Consider the following 16,016-nt stretch of genomic DNA (forward strand, 5'->3'; position numbering starts at 1 on the left):
ACAGACAACAGTGTCATAAAAGTGAATAACCCTATATCTTCTTTCTTTTTATACCTATGTGTATATAGCAAGAAAATAGAGAAGTATATATTAGTATAATATATATTTTGGTTTATTTTTTATGCACATAAATATGCACACCAAAATTACTATAAAATATAGGGGGAGGGAAGCCAACTTCTGTTCACCACCTATAGTCACCTTCCTGAGAAATCTGAGCTAGAAAAGCAAAATGTGAGTGACACAATCAGGGATCACAGGTGAACAGAATTCTGTCCTCATAACAAGAGCTTTCAAAAATCTCTTTAGAGGTTCCTGATAGTTAATCTCATTGAAAACTCACTCTTCAAGAAAATAAAACACCAACCCACAAATTTTTAGGGGTGTGTGAATAGCATTGGTAGAAACTGCAAAAGCAGTCCTAGACTTTTTGACAGAATTTGAAGAAACACTAGGAATGATACAAGCAGGTTTTAGTACTTTTCTTTAGTGTATTGGGTGGCAGAGGCTGATGGCTTGTATAGGAAAGCAAACAAAAAATATTGTAAGCCCTTCTGACTTCCAGAATGTGATTCTATAAATAGAGTTAGGTTTTACTGTAAATCATAGGTAAATTGAAGGGCTCTTCCTCCCTATTCCCCGCTCCACCCCACTGAATTTTAAGAGCATGTTCTTGCTCTTTTGACTGCATGGGGATGATTTATAGTGAAGACATCAATTTAGTGTGATTTTCCCTTCCAATGTGGACAGTTGTCCTGGTTTCGGCTGGGATAGAGATAATTTTCTTTCTAGTAGCTGGAATAGTGTTATGTTTTGGATTCAGTATGAGAAGAATGTTGATAACACACTGATGTTTTCAGGTGTTGCTAAGCACTGTTTAGACTAAGTCAAGGATTTTTCAGCTTCTCCTGCCCAGCCAGCAAGAAGGCTGGAGGGGCACAAGGAGTTGGGAGGGGACACAGCCAGGGCAGCTGACCCAAACTGGCCAGAGGGGTTTTCCATACCATGTGATGTCATGCCCAGTATATAAACTGGGGGGTGGCCTAGGGGTGGATCGCTGCTCGGGAACTGACTGGGCATCGGTCAGCGAGTGGTGAGCAATTGCATTGTGCATCACTTGTTTTGTGTATTCCAATTCTTTTATTACTATTGTCATTTTATTATTGTTATTTTTATCATTATTATTTTCTTCCTTTCTGTTCCATTAAACTGTTCTTATTTCAACCCACGAGTTTACTTTTTTCTCCTGATTCTCTCCCCCTTCCCACTGGGTGGGGGTTAAGTGAGTGAGTGGCTGCGTGGTGCTTAGTTGCTGGCTGGGGTTAAACCATGACAACAGTTTAATTACTCTGTGAAAATAATAGTAATGGAGATATATCTCTGTTCACTATCAAGCAAATGATCACAAGCTGAAACAATCGTTAACATCAGGGAAAACTTTTAGTGGATGGAAGAGGGGTATCCTAACCACGGTGAAGGATGGATGGATTTCACAGTTATCTACAGTGAGGACGTTAGATGTCAAACTGAAATATAGAAGGGAAATTTCTATGGCAGGATTCATTTCATGTTAAAGTTCTTGCCTCAAATAGATGACAAATTTCTCTTCAGGAAAGAAAGTAGAATACTGTGATCAGCTAGAGCAGTCACTGTAGAGAAAAAGTTTGTCACAAGCTAAACGTGTCTATATTTAGTTAGGTGCTAGAAAAAAAGCCAAAATAAAAAGGGATAACTGTAAAAATACACAATGCAGTTCTTTCTCCACAGTCTTGATTCCATTATCCACTTTGGTATCCTTTCAGAAACTAACTCCCTGCTGTGAGGAATTTGCAAGAAATCTGCATTACAGTAATTGTTCATTGTAATTTTCTGCAAAGACTGATCTCACAGAAAAATTGCTTCTTTTCCTTTTTTTTCTTTTTTTTTTGTCCAGTTGCCATTGCATAATTAATCTTGCATGCTAACATACAGGACTCTGAATTACCCATATTTAATAAAACATTACAAAACTCAAACTGTGTAACTCCTTTATCATTTCATCAAATATTCCCTCCGGGTGGTTGCCACTGGAAGTCAGTCAAGGAAGACTTCTGCTATATTTATACACCTTTAGTCTCTGATTAGTGTTTGAAGCATGTCCAGAGTATAGCCATTATAAATTACTTACATTTATAATAACTAGGACATCTTCTTTATTTTTTCCTCTTGAAATATCAATATTTCTTCTAAATTATTTACATTCATCCAGTTCCACACCACAAGAAATTTAATCTTTTTCTGTTTTCCCACTGGGCTTCCCCCACACTCTTAAATTTGATGGTCTGTTAATGTTGAGCATGTAAGTTAACTTCTGTGCAATTTTTGTATAAAGTTTCTAAACAAGATTGTACTTGATTCAATGAAAAAACTCATTAGTTCTAGTGCCAGCAGGATTGCTCTTAGAACTTTATAAACAATGTACTTCTAGTATTACTACTGACACCTTTTTATTTAGGACTGAATATACACTTACACATATACATATGGATTTGCTAACACTTTGGATCGTACTTGTAAGTGTCTGTGAGCTTTTACTGACCTAATCCAATATACCCATAATTCCACTTATTTATTATAAGCCTTTTCATAGTCTCTCTAGGTAGCATTTCTTAGATCAGGTCAAGCACTGTCTGAATGTGGCCATTCTGTTTCCAGACATAACACAGGGCTAGCTCAGATGTCTGCACCATCTTCCCATCTTGCAGTTCTAGAAGGAGCATGAGATTTTGGCAACTTTGCATCAACAGGGTAGGTAGGCTAGAAGATTTCCAAAGCTTCCCTGTAAGTAACAGAGTATATTCATTAGTATCAGAAGAACTATAGTATTAATTTAGGAAATTAAACTTTAAATTTCATCTTTTGATACATATTTTTATGGCATCTCCTTTGGTTTAAAATGTAGTATGTAACAAATTTTATATATACTGTATCAATATAAATTTATAAATAAAATTATAGTAAATATAAATTATAGTAAGTCAATATTGAAATAAATTAACCATATCTTTTTTTAAAAAAGTGAAGGCAATATCTTATAGTTTTACATTACTGCAACAATTTCCTTTATAACTTCAAAGTTTATTATAAAGATGATGAACTAAAGTTTTCCTCCCTTGGACCCAGAAGCTGCATGAGCAAGTGGGAAGAGGGAAGCGTGCTCTGCCAAGTTCAGCTTGTTAAGAATAAGAAAACGGGGTGAAAAAAGGATGGGTGAGAGTCTCCCCGCTTGTTACTAGAGATGGCTCTGCTAGAGATCATGCTCTGCTCCAGGATTTCTGTGTGCTTCATGGACAACCTATCTGACAGTGACACAAAATGGTATATTGTACTCTGCACTCTACACACAGTGCTAACAGCTAGAAAAACTAACTGCTATCCAGTTGTGCTCTAACTTACATTAGCAAAACTCCATTGACTTCCTTACAGATGCTTCTAAACTAGTGGTGGAAGTAAATGAAATGGGATGCAGAATCGTTCGCTACAAGAATCTTTTCCAGTTCCAGTGGGCATGGTCATCTCCTGCTTGATTTGTCCATTTTTCTCTCTGTGAAAATTACTGCAAGAAGCCAGATAAAATCTTAGGAGACTGGCTAAAAACTCAGCTAATTCATATAAATAAATTAATTAAATGAAATGAACCATAAGATTTAGATGTTCAATTCTACAGCATTCCAGGGTTTTTCCTAATAATATATTCACAGACTGTATTCATACAAAGACATAATTACTTGCTTTAAAATAAATACATGCACAGAAAACATTGCAAAGCTGATAAGAGCAGACTTTCTTTAATCTCCTCATATTACATAACTTTATTAGAGACACAAATGATTACTCAAGATAGAAGCCAAAGAGGAATCGTATGTTTCCCCTCTGGACAGCTTTCTAGGAAGAAAACAATACACAGTATGACCATGAGCATTTCTTTAAGCCAATGTGAAAACACTGAAAAATATTCGGGATAAACATAAGAAAGCAGTGAATACAGTGAGTCCTTAAGGTGCTTCAGCAATGTCATTTTAACAAGTTAGATCTGTAAGAGAGATCTGACTATTCACACTGCCATTTGGATAAATTCACTTAATGCTGCCTTGTTGTTTTAAGTTTTTACGTGAGTCAAGTCTTTGAAGTGCCACTTGGTATTGAAGTGAAAATGTTTCTATTAATTTTCATGATAGAGATGCCACGTTAACTTTGTCAATACCTTCTAATTCTTCTAGTTCTAATACCTTTCAATTCATCCAATAGCAAAAGAAAGACCCCTTTTTCTGCTGTGAAAGTATATTTTTTTCCTGAAGTATTCTTTTGTAAAAATATATAGTCCAAAGGGCACTTAGCTCCCAGATGAACAGACTTGCTAAAACATTGCTCTTGAAACTGAAGAATGATATAAGCATTTCTAGACAATCCTCCTAAAGAGCTCAGATTCAGAAAGTATTTAAATATGTATGTAAGGATGTGAGAAAACCCCATGAAACTGAAGTAAAGCTAGATCTGTGATTATGTACTTTTTAACTTGTAGTCTGTATTTGCATTTATTTTTACTGTAAATGCAAGCTGTAGGAAGAAAAATACTAAGTTATTTTGAAACTGAAAACATGTGATGCAAAAAACTGGGGCAAAAATGTCTTTTGGAAGGTGGTAACAGCAGTATGCTGCAACCAGTAGTACAACTAACAGGGACAGAATCACAGGACCAAACTAGAGATCTCTTCTGACATATGTCATAAGGTGCAAGTAATCTTAATAATTGACCTAACATTAATCAAGTGACATGTGATTCCTGCAATTTAATAATATATGCTGGTTCATAATTGGCAACTACAGAGCCTCGTATTCTCAAAAGAGGAGTGTCAGCAGGTGAGGAGGAGGAGGGGCAGATGAGGTGTTCTAATGGGATGCATCTAGCCATGAGGCGTGGTGTGACTGCTGCCCCTGCTGTGAGAGCAGCCACCATTGATAACAACGCTCAGTCACCCTGATTTCAGTTCCTTCCTAAGCAGCCTCAACTAACATCACCTGTCATGTGTGAGACAATACTAAAGGTATTGTGAAGCTCTCTTGAATTTCAGCATAACTCATAAGAGCAAACGAGACAAGACAAGACTATGTAATACTTATTACAACAGACATGAGTGTTGGGGGTCAGCAAAAAGCAAAATCTCTGTTAATTTCTTTGATAAGTCCCTATTTTTTCTCCTAGCTTCCCAACATCTTTACAAATCAGCAATAACAAGGGAGAAGTCTGACCTGCCTCCCTCTGAACTCATGCATTCCACCACCAAAGTTTCCTGATTCACTATCATCACAGAAAATGAAGATATTCTCTTTCAGCCTCCATTTTATTAAGCTACAGAAGCCAAACTTGTTTGCTTTCACAAAGCAGATTTCTTCTTCCCTCACAGTTATCCAGATTATATTACCTGTTGATGCCTTCCCAACTGTGAGCCATTAGCAAATTTCACCAACATGCTCCTAGCTATTGCGTTAGGTAAAAAAATTAAACATGACTGACTCTAAAGTGACCTTTGAGGAGCCTCTTTCCAACACAAGATTAATCACAAGCCTTTATCACTCTAAACACTCTCTTTATCAAAACGTGTTTGAATCTTCACCTCTAGTCAATGAATGCATGAACAAAAATTTCCTACTAGTTAATCAGCTACTCTTTTCAAGATGAACTAGTAAATTCGGTGTGCCGAATTCAAATATGCTGAAGTCTAGGTTCAGGATTAGTGTCTCTGTGTTAACTTCATCTAGAAAACCAGTCATTTTAAAGAAAGATACCATGTTACAGCAATATAATTTCCCATTGGTAAAACATTTGGATGGGTAAAATGTTTGCATGTGTCCATTTACATCTGTAATTCTTTCCGAAAAAAAATGTTCTAAAGTCTCTCATGTTATCAAGCTCAGAATAACCCGAATATTCAAGTACTAGCTCTTTCAAAATCCTGAGAAGATATTGTCCATTTAATCTAATTTGAGCACATGGCATTCTTTTCATTCTACTTCACACATAGCCATCAGTCTTTTTTTCCCTGCATTTTTTTCACATTATCCACAGTGCTTGTATCCTCAAAGGTGACAACACTGTTCAATTTTATTTTTTAATATACCTAGATTATCTTTCTCATTTCATAATGGCATGCTTATTCTTCTTTTTACCTAAATGGCTGAAGAGCTTATTACTATTTATTTTTATTCAGTTTGAAAGCCATAAGACTTTAAACTGTCTTTTTGTTTCCTCTCTGCATTACAGTCTTATGCATTAAATGAACTTCAATACCTATAAAACAATTACTTTATTAAACATGTAGTGGGAAGACTTTGGGGTAACTAAAACACCAGAGGAAACAAATACTCACATATTTTGGCAGCTCACCGTTACAAAATTAGTAACTTCTATATACTGTGGAAGACTGACTGGACTATTATTTTCCATCTGACCCTGACTGATGTAGTCAGTGGTTTTTAAAAGTATTTGTTGTAAGTCAAGAGCACCTTGTCCTTGTCACAAGCAAAAGTATTTGTTGTATGCCAGAGCACCTTGTCCCTGAGAAAGCATGAGCTGGTCTTTGCAGAAAAGAAGAACATGTAACTTGAGCTTCATTTAGAAGTCATCATATTAGAAGTCTGTGGATTTTTTTTGTTTTGGGTTTTGTTTGTTTGTTTTTAAAATCAAATGCACTTTTGTAATCTCTTAGTTCTCCTGTTTGTAAAAATGGATGAATGATACCTGCCTGTCTTTCCCAGTGAGTCTTCTCACAGTGATGGCTGAAGAAAATCAAAGAAACATGAAACGATGGAGACGTTAAAACTTGTAATTCCGTCTTTTAGTCAAGATCAACCTTTCTTATATCAAAGCTCTGTTCCTCCCTTCTATCCTGCTCTCATCTGGAAGGCTGTTGCTCCAGTTAGTCTTTCCTGAACACAAAAGGTAATTATGTGAGCAAGCACAAAGTTTTAGAGAATTTTGTGGGAGATATTAAACAGACAAAACACCCCAAATTGCTAAAGGGAAAAATTCATTGAAAAAATCCAAATCCCTGCTTCAAAATTCAAGAGTAATTTAGAAAAAAACAGTTAACAATGGCAATAGCTCCACAAACTAATTATTTTTATCAGAACTTTTCAAAAGAAAATGTCATCCTGAGGTGGAGGTTTGCCATGGAAAATATCCATCAAAATGGTTAAAATTCAGGATTTCAAAGGGTGTCATGGAACATTATTTCATCATCTGACATCTTCTAACAAATTGAAAATTCAGCAGATCTTCTCATAGACCGAACTAAAAATAGTTAATACAGTAGTACTCTACCTTTTAAGATTTTTATTAGGTAAGTGAATCACCAGAAGTGCTGGGGATTCACTGTCCATAGTGATCATGTGAAAGTTGAGAAGAGCTAAGTCTTGGAAACCAAGAAAAGGTCCTCCTTGCAAAGACATTTTTTCAAAAGAGTAGCCGATAACACCTGTAACATGTACTTATCTTGGGCAAAAATATGCATCCATCAAATCTGTGACTTACTTACAAGTTCATTGCGTGACCTTATCTCAGTATATTCCTCACAAACCTACAAGAAGTACATATACAAAATAAAACTAAACAAAAAAACCCTGGCTGGTTTTCTTTTCTTGTAAAGGACTGCTATAATCACTGAATCAAACCAAGTATTATAAACAGATGATTACGTTAATTTAAAATGGCTTGGTTGATGTTTATGCAGCATTTATGCCTGTACTTATTTTATTATGAATGGTTTGTTAAACAGCTATAACTGGTCAACCACCAGCAAAAGTAAATTCGTTTTAAGGATTATTGCCCAATAAATAATTTGCTGAGGCTTACCTAAGCCATATTTAATAAAATTCCTAACCCTTAAAATAGAGAAAATTCATCTGCAGCAATTACTGAGGGTTTATAACTGTCATGTGCTCTGTGTGTTTTACCCTATACTTTACAGAGGGTAATCAGATACCTACAGATAGTTATTAAAATTAAGCATTTTTACTGTGCCGTTAGGTTATTTCCAAAATGATGCATTTACTATCTGTAGAAAATTAAAGCTGTGAATAATGTGTTCACATTATTTCAAGAATGCCTTGCTAAGGATATGCTACTTTTCTTCTGGAAGAGAAGAAACAGAAAATTCAGCAACAGCTAAAATATTCACCAGCAAGAGGAGAGAGAGAGACAATTCTACCTGTGACTCCTAAAGACAAAATGGCCCTTTGGGTCACGGCAGCAGCTTTTCTCCTAGATGTAAAAGAATAGGTAATAAAAATATAGCAAAAAAAAAAATCCTCTATGGAAAAGTTGACAAGGCATTCATAGAAGATAACAATAGGATAAGGGAGAAATATCTTTCTTTCTTAAGAGCAAAAACAGAAGACTAGATCTGCAGTTATGGAAGTAAACTCTGATGCTAGGTTCTGATTTAATTCCTGGATTTAACAGAGAGTCCTGAAGTAATCTGGGACAAGTCCTTTGAACTTCCCATGCCCCTGTTATTTAAACTTCAAAATAGGTTTGTTAATAGAGAGACTTCTCTGTTTCAGAAGGGTGGATAAGAAAGTAAACTTTGTGAAAAGCCTGGCCACATCCATTTTGGCTAAAGGTACACTTCTAGTCAACGGCTGTTTTGAGATGGGCTTTTACCTTGTTAGTTTCTGAACATACTATGTGATATCTTCACTTGGGGGAAACGGTATTGGCTGGCCTGCTTCGACCATGGTCTTGCTGTATTCATGAATAGGTGCAAACACCTTAAATTGTGCTAGATGACTTTTGCAGTATTTGGAATAAAACCTTCCTGAAGTTGTGCTGTGTCAGCTGAATGCTATGATGTTCAAAATTCAGTTTGTATGGACAGTAACAAAGGTACCTGGAATCACAAGGTGAACACTGACAAGTCTTACCTGTTTTGGGCGTAAAATCAGAATACCTGTTAAGAAATTATGATGACTGGTAGATAGATCTGCTTTTTTTGAAAGAAAAGTCCAACTGAATTACAACTACAGTTGAAAAAAAGGAACTAAATTGGTTCTATGTATGTTGTTAGAATCTCCTGAATATTTTATGATTGCTGCCTTAACCTGAGTTTCCTAAAATCATATATAATCCTCAACGTAATGAGATGTAAATGTAATACCAGTTTGTGAACTGCCCTACTTTGTTAATTGAAGTGATAAATTAATTTACATATTCAATTATTATAATTGTAAATATAAATTAATTGCAATTCTTCTACCTGGAGGCTGGTATTGATTAATAAGATTTTTAGTCAGTAACAAAATACTGTCTTTTTTAATTTTTCTTTTTTTCTTTTTTCCTCAAGAGAAACTCCTATCAGTTAAAATCTAAAGATTTTTCAACTCTTAACGTCTTTTCCTTTCAGGAAAGTCTTATTAATGGCTAAACTTATTTCCTACAGAGGAAATGAAAGTAATACTATTTGTTTCCTGAAAGGTTAATAATATCTTTTGCCTTAAAACACAGTCAGAAAACTTTTCTTAGGTCATTGCTGAGAAGTTAAAGGTTTTGAGGCAACTTAAAATTTTATATGCCCTTATGGTTCTACAGTTCACCATTCCAGTATCCAAGAACTAAGTGGGTAGGTGCAAGCTGTGTTTTTTTTCTCATAATACTGCAACTTAACTAGAAGCATTTGGTTTGCAGATTGATATAAGAAAATTGTATTTCCTTATCGCCTTCTGGGTAGATAATGTATTGCAAAGGGAAACTTTAAAAATATACTAAAAATAACTGCAGGGAAAGAGCAACTAGTCACCCTACTTTGGCAGTGGTATAAAATGTGCAAAAGGATCAGAGCAGACCAAGTAAGCAGTTTTCAAAGTAAAATAATATTGCAGCTATCATTTGGTTTACACTGTTTTGGTAACTGCAAATTCTGGCATTTGCCTATGAAATTATAACTAGTGTTGACACAAAACATTGTTAAATTTATACGTTCATTTTCACAAATTAGAAATAATTTTTGTTATTTACCAGATTGAAAAACAGATTTTTCAGACTTAGAGATCTTGAAGCTTTTTTTTTTTTTTTAACTAACAGAAATCACAGCTGTAACAAAAAGCATCTTCTCTACAGATAATTCAGGGAAGAAATTTGACACTTGTTGCACTTCATCATGGAAACATCTTACCCCAAGCAGGCAATGTGATTATATTTTTCTTTTGACCATTTTTAAGAGAGAATATTTGCCTTTTTAACATTTGCAGTGTTATAACCATATTATCATCTGCAGTACTGGCACTCTATCTGTTAAATTATGTAAGATGTTTTATGGAAGGGAAAAAAAAAGAAAAAAAAAGTGTGTGATGTCTGTTTGTAGTCTACATTTTGTTCTCCAAATAGACTTAAAGAAAACCCTGGGAGAAGCAGTGATAAGAAATTCAAGTTCTCCACTGAAATTACAGTGCCATGTAAGTAAGGAATCTTAAGCAACTTTCAGTGTTCTAGCTCTAGAGATAAAACTGTACAGGTAGATCTCAGTTCCATAAATCTTTACGCAGCTTTAGCATTACATGTATGGTCAGCCTCATTAAGCACAAAGAGTACACGGCTTAGGAAATACATTAATAATTTCAAGACTAGAGACACATTTTTTAAATAATTCAGAGACCTTGAAATATGAAAAAATGTTTGTAGACATTTGTAATAGGGTATTTTTCTTTCCTCTTCTATGTATTTTTTCCTTCCTGTTGTGGAAAGTGCACAACAAAAATGTTCCTACAAAACTCAAACAGCAGAAGCTGATCACTTTAACTTGTAGACAGAAACAGCTAGAAATTTTCCAACATAAGATTTTTAAAAAGGAAGTATGGATCAACCCAAATCAAAACTTCTCTCACAGAAATTTAATCAGGAGTATTTTCTTCCACTGAAGGATAAATTGATAGAATAAAAAGAGATGGGGGGGGGGGGGGGGGAGAAAAATGCAGACATCAGCCTTCTTGACCAGATCAATGTGGGCTATAGGAGATTCAGTTCAGTTTGGCTTAGATATACCTAAGCGTCCCAGCTTGCATATCTTAATGTAAATAACTCACTATCTCACTACTGGAAGCATTCTATAGATATACATCCCTAATTCAATATGTATTGGAGTATATCTAATTCAATATATAATATTATCAGAACATTTGGCTTTATCATTAGGTAATAGAAAAATGTAGAATATGGAATAGTAGAGCTGACATCATCCACTTTGGTCTTCTGCTTCCGGACGTGACTTACATATCTATGTGATACCTGACAAAAGTTTATGCAGCCTCTTCATAAATGATGAGAATCTTTCCACAACTTCTTCAGGCAATCCACTCTAATAATCCACTGTTCTTCTTACTAGAAAGACTTTCTCAAATTAAATCAATCTCCCTGACTGTGAATTAAACCTCTCAGTCTTTGTTCTCATTACCTTTGATTATTCTCTTCCTTATGACAGTAGCCTTTTACACACTTGCATAATCGTCTCATTTTTTCCCTCCTTCTGTGTCCATCTGTAAACTAGAGAGACATAAGTCTTTCATTTTCTTTTCACAGGCAATCATTTATAAACTTATGATCCTTCTCCCTGCTGTACTCTGGACCACAAATCAGCACCATCTTTATCTTTTGTGAAGTCTGATGCCCAGAACTGGACACTTAGGATGTTGTAAACTTTGCCTCCAAATTCCTAGTTCTCTATATTAACTGTGTAATCAACCTAGAATCAGCTGTCCTTTGTCAGATGAACTTTAAATTTACTGTTTCTTCTTTATTCAAAAGATTTGTTAGAGGACCTAATAAATCCACGTCGGTTTTCATTGGTTGTATTGCTGTGCTTACAAATCAGTTGGTTATCAATCTGGTATTCCTGTTGGAACTGAAGTAAAGCTGAAGAAATTTTCTTGGCTCACTTTTACACCTATTCTTTCCACTGTGACATAAACCTCATCATACATTGTCTGCTCCGGATATTCATGGTTACTATACATGGGTGCTAAAATGGAATTCTGTCTCTAATTGCCTCTCTGGCTATTATTACAAGAGTAAATTAAATTCAGTATTCTTTGCTAGTTAAATGGCCAGAGTTGTCTATATTCACAGTGTACCTTATGAGCAAACTATTATTACTTTATTAATGTCCTTCCCTACCAAGGCTTCTCTAACTCTAGAACTCCACAAATAACAACTTCCCCTTCTCATATCACGTGGTCTTTCAAGGAGATTTAAAAGGGTCAAAAAGGTATTCCAATCAGTAGAAACACAGAAGTATGAGAATTCTGGTTTTGCTTTCAACCCAGTGCCTTTCTAATATTGTATTTCTAAAAGAATTTTTGCTTCATCCAAGGTGTAATTCTTTGGCATATTCCTCTACCCTAGAATGTCTTTTCCCCTTTCCTTTCTATATAACGACTCCCCTCCTAACTAATTCCCTACACTCCATAAATAATGAAACAAAAATAAATGACCTAACCACAACATTGCTGCCGTCAAACACTACAGTTCCTACTTGAGTATTATACCTGTCCCGTATTTTGGTCTGTTCTGCCTATTCAACATGTCATCTCTTCAAAACTACTGAAGTATTTGTACAGTTTCTACCACAACGTATACTCATTCTTTGTTGGTATTTAGGATCTAGTTAGTGTGATAAATACAATTAGAAATTAACAATGTTTCATATTTCTAAATTGCTGTCATCTTTGCCAGTAGTGGAAATATACAAGGAGGGCGGGCGGGGGGAAGGAACCGAAGAAATGATTACTGAATGCATGGAATACTGCAAGTACTTTGGCATTTTAAATTTTTTTTCTGCAGAATCATAATCTGTTCTAGTTTGCAAATAATACGGACAGCAGGGATAGAGGGCCCTTACTAGGAGCAGGAGAAGATCAAGTTCAAGACCACCTGAGAAGCCTGAACATACACAAGTCCACGGGACCTGATGAGATGCATCCCAGGGTCCTGAGGGAATTGGCTGACGCAGTTGCTAAGCCACTCTCCTTCATATTTGAAAAGTCATGGCAGTAAGGCAAAGTCCCCTGCGACTGAAGAAAAGGGAATATCACATCAATTTTTAGAAAGGGTAAAAAGGAGGACCCTAGGAACTACTGACCAGTCAGCCTCACCTCAGTACCTGGTAAGATCATGGAACAGATCCTCATGGAAGTTATATTGAAGCATATGGAAGACAGAGATGTGATTAGAGACAGCAACATGGCTTCACCAAGGGCAAATCATGCCTGGCTAATCTGGTGGCCTTCTACGATGAAGTGACTGCATCAGTAGACAAGTGCCGTGGTTCAACCCCAGCTGGCAACTAAGACCTGCACAGCTGCTCACTCGATCCCCCCCGCAGTGGGATGGGGGAGAGAATGGGAAGGGTAAAAGTGAGAAAATTTGTGGGTCATGATACAGACAGTTTAATAGGTAAAGCAAAAGCCGTGCACACAAGCAAAGCAAAACAAGGAATTCATTCTCCACTTCCCATGGGCAGGCAGGTGTTCAGCCATCTCCAGGAAAGCCGGGCTCCAGCATGCTAAGTAGCAGTTACTTGGGAAGACAAACGCCATCACTCCGAACGTCCCCCCACTTCCTTCTTCTTCCCCCAGCTTTATCTGCTGATCATGACGTTCTATGTTCTGGACTATCCCTTGGGTCAGCTGGGGTCAGCTGTCCCCGATGTGTCCCCCCCCAACTCCTTGTGCCCCCCCAGCCTGCTCGCTGGTGAGGCGGTGTGAGGAGCAAAAAGGCCTTGGCTCTGTGTAAGCACTGCTCAGCAGTAATGAAAACTTCTCTGTATTTTCAACATTGTTTTCAGCACAAATTCAAAACATAGCCCCATACTAGGTCCTATGAAGAAAATTAACTCAATCCCAACCAAAACCAGCACAACAAGGAAGGAGCAACTGATGTTATCTACCTGGATATTTTTAAGGCCTTTGGTATGGTCTCCCATAACATTCTTGCTGTTAAACTGGAGAGATATAGGTTTGATGGATGGACTGTTAGATGGATAAGGAACTGGCTGGATGGCCACATTCAAAGAGTCAATGTCTCAATGTCCAAGTGGATACCAGTAACCAGTGGTGACCCTCAAGGGTTCATACTGAGACCAAAACTATTTAATATCTTCATCAATGACGTACACAGTGGGATTGAGTGTACCCTCAGCAAGTTTGTGGGTGACACCAAGATGAGTGGTACAGCCGATACACTAGAGGGAAGGGATGCCATCCAGAGAGATCTTGACAGGCTTGAGGAGTGGGACCATGTGAACCTCATGAAGTTCAACAACGCCACGTGCAAGGTGCTGCATCTGGGTTGTGGCAATCCCCAATATCAGTACAGACTGGGGGATGAATGGATTGGGAGCAGCCCTGTGGAGAAGGACTTAATGTCCACCATACTGGTGGATGAAAAATTGGATATGAGCCAGCAATGCATGCTGGGTCAATGGTTTTAAACTGAAAGAGGGTAGATTTAGATTGGATAGAAGGAAGACAATGTTTACGATGAGTGTTGTGAGACAGCAGTACAGGTTGCTCAGAAACGATATGGTGCCCCATCCCTGGAAGTGTCCAAAGTCATGTTGGACAAAGCTTTGAGCAACCTGATCTAGTGAAAGATGCCTTTCCCCATGGCACGGGGGTTGGACTAGATGATCTTTGAAGGTCCCTTCCAACCCAAACCATTCTATGATTCTATGACACTATGACTTACTATTTGGAATAAGTGGAAGTTACTGTTCTACTCATAGGAATCCAGAAAACTTTGTAGAAAGACAAAATCACAGTGCAAGATAGGTAGAAATCTTAAGAACAAACAAGTGCTGAAGTAGTTAAAGACTTCTTTTGCTAAAGTTCCTAATTTTGCTATATACCAGTTGTAGTTCTACAATCAGGAAAAAAAACTCTTTTAATGCTGATATTCAGGTAGTATACAGAAGGCAAGGACTACTGATTTGATCTGGGAATATTTAGTCATTGACTACAACAATGATTTTTTTTTTAATAAGATACAATATATATTTCATAATATCATTCTAATACTACTGAGATTTAACAACTATATAAAGATTTTAAAAGATATGAAAAAAATATTCCCATAAGTTGGCCAGATAAAGGGGAAAATGGACATCATAGACGCTTGAATTTTTTTTCCTGTTGATGTTTTGTTTGTATACCCAAAATGGACACTTTTAAAACTTTGAATAATATGTGTTCCCTAGGTTTTATAAAAACCTCATGGTAAAACCCGTGGAGGAATTTGATCTAGAAATTATTATTTTAAACATAATCTCTAGTTAAAACCTAGCTCCTTAAGTCAGTAAAATGAATTTTTGTCTACACATTTTTAATCATGCTAATAAATCCTAAACGCAAAGTTTTGATTTACAAATCTTCCTTGCACTTGGGATACAAATGACAAATTTATAAATTGGGACTTGAAAGCTGTTCACTTAAGATCAGCATTATAAACTCTTACCTAATTTGAGGTTGACATTCCAAAAAAAGTATCTCTTCAGTACCATGTATCAGGACTCACACAGCAAGACACTTTAAAACAGACACTTTAAAAAAGCACCTGTATTTCAGGTGAGCACTCTAACAACACTCTGTATACATAAAATGAGGCATAAAACCACTTATCACACTGAATTATTTCCTTTCAAACCTGTAGTGTTTTAGAAAGCTGAGAGCATGGAAAACTTCTTAGTATACAATGAATTTTAAACAGCGCTCTCCTAACCCTCAGTAGATATTCAAGCTGGAAAAGAAATAGGTTTCATAGAATATAGGGCACAATGGAGAAGCTGTGATTCTAGCTGTTGCTCAGGTGCAGGAACTGTCTGTTGAACAATCCAGCTTTGGCAACCATCATGTACCCTGCCTCGAATTGTATAATATGGTGCTGCATTTCTTCCATTCTCTTCACTCTAAATCTGGGTTAATAGATCAAGGAT

At 36.5% G+C, this 16,016-nt stretch overlaps 1 long non-coding RNA gene across 1 annotated transcript in view; it reads right to left on the minus strand.

The window, feature by feature from the left end:
* Positions 1–280: 280 nt before the first annotated feature.
* The window catches only part of LOC121232558, a 77,087-nt gene continuing 61,351 nt past the window's right edge, over positions 281–16,016 (minus strand). Inside the window, exons 2-3 of the long non-coding RNA XR_005931212.1 lie at positions 8,914–8,927; positions 281–290 (exon numbers count right to left, since the gene is read on the minus strand). This is a non-coding gene — a long non-coding RNA (uncharacterized LOC121232558). The remainder of the gene's footprint in view (positions 291–8,913; positions 8,928–16,016) is intronic.

The sequence above is a fragment of the Aquila chrysaetos genome, chromosome 23, assembly GCF_900496995.4.
Source record: "Aquila chrysaetos chrysaetos chromosome 23, bAquChr1.4, whole genome shotgun sequence".
In the NCBI taxonomy this organism is placed as follows: Eukaryota; Metazoa; Chordata; class Aves; order Accipitriformes; family Accipitridae; genus Aquila; species Aquila chrysaetos.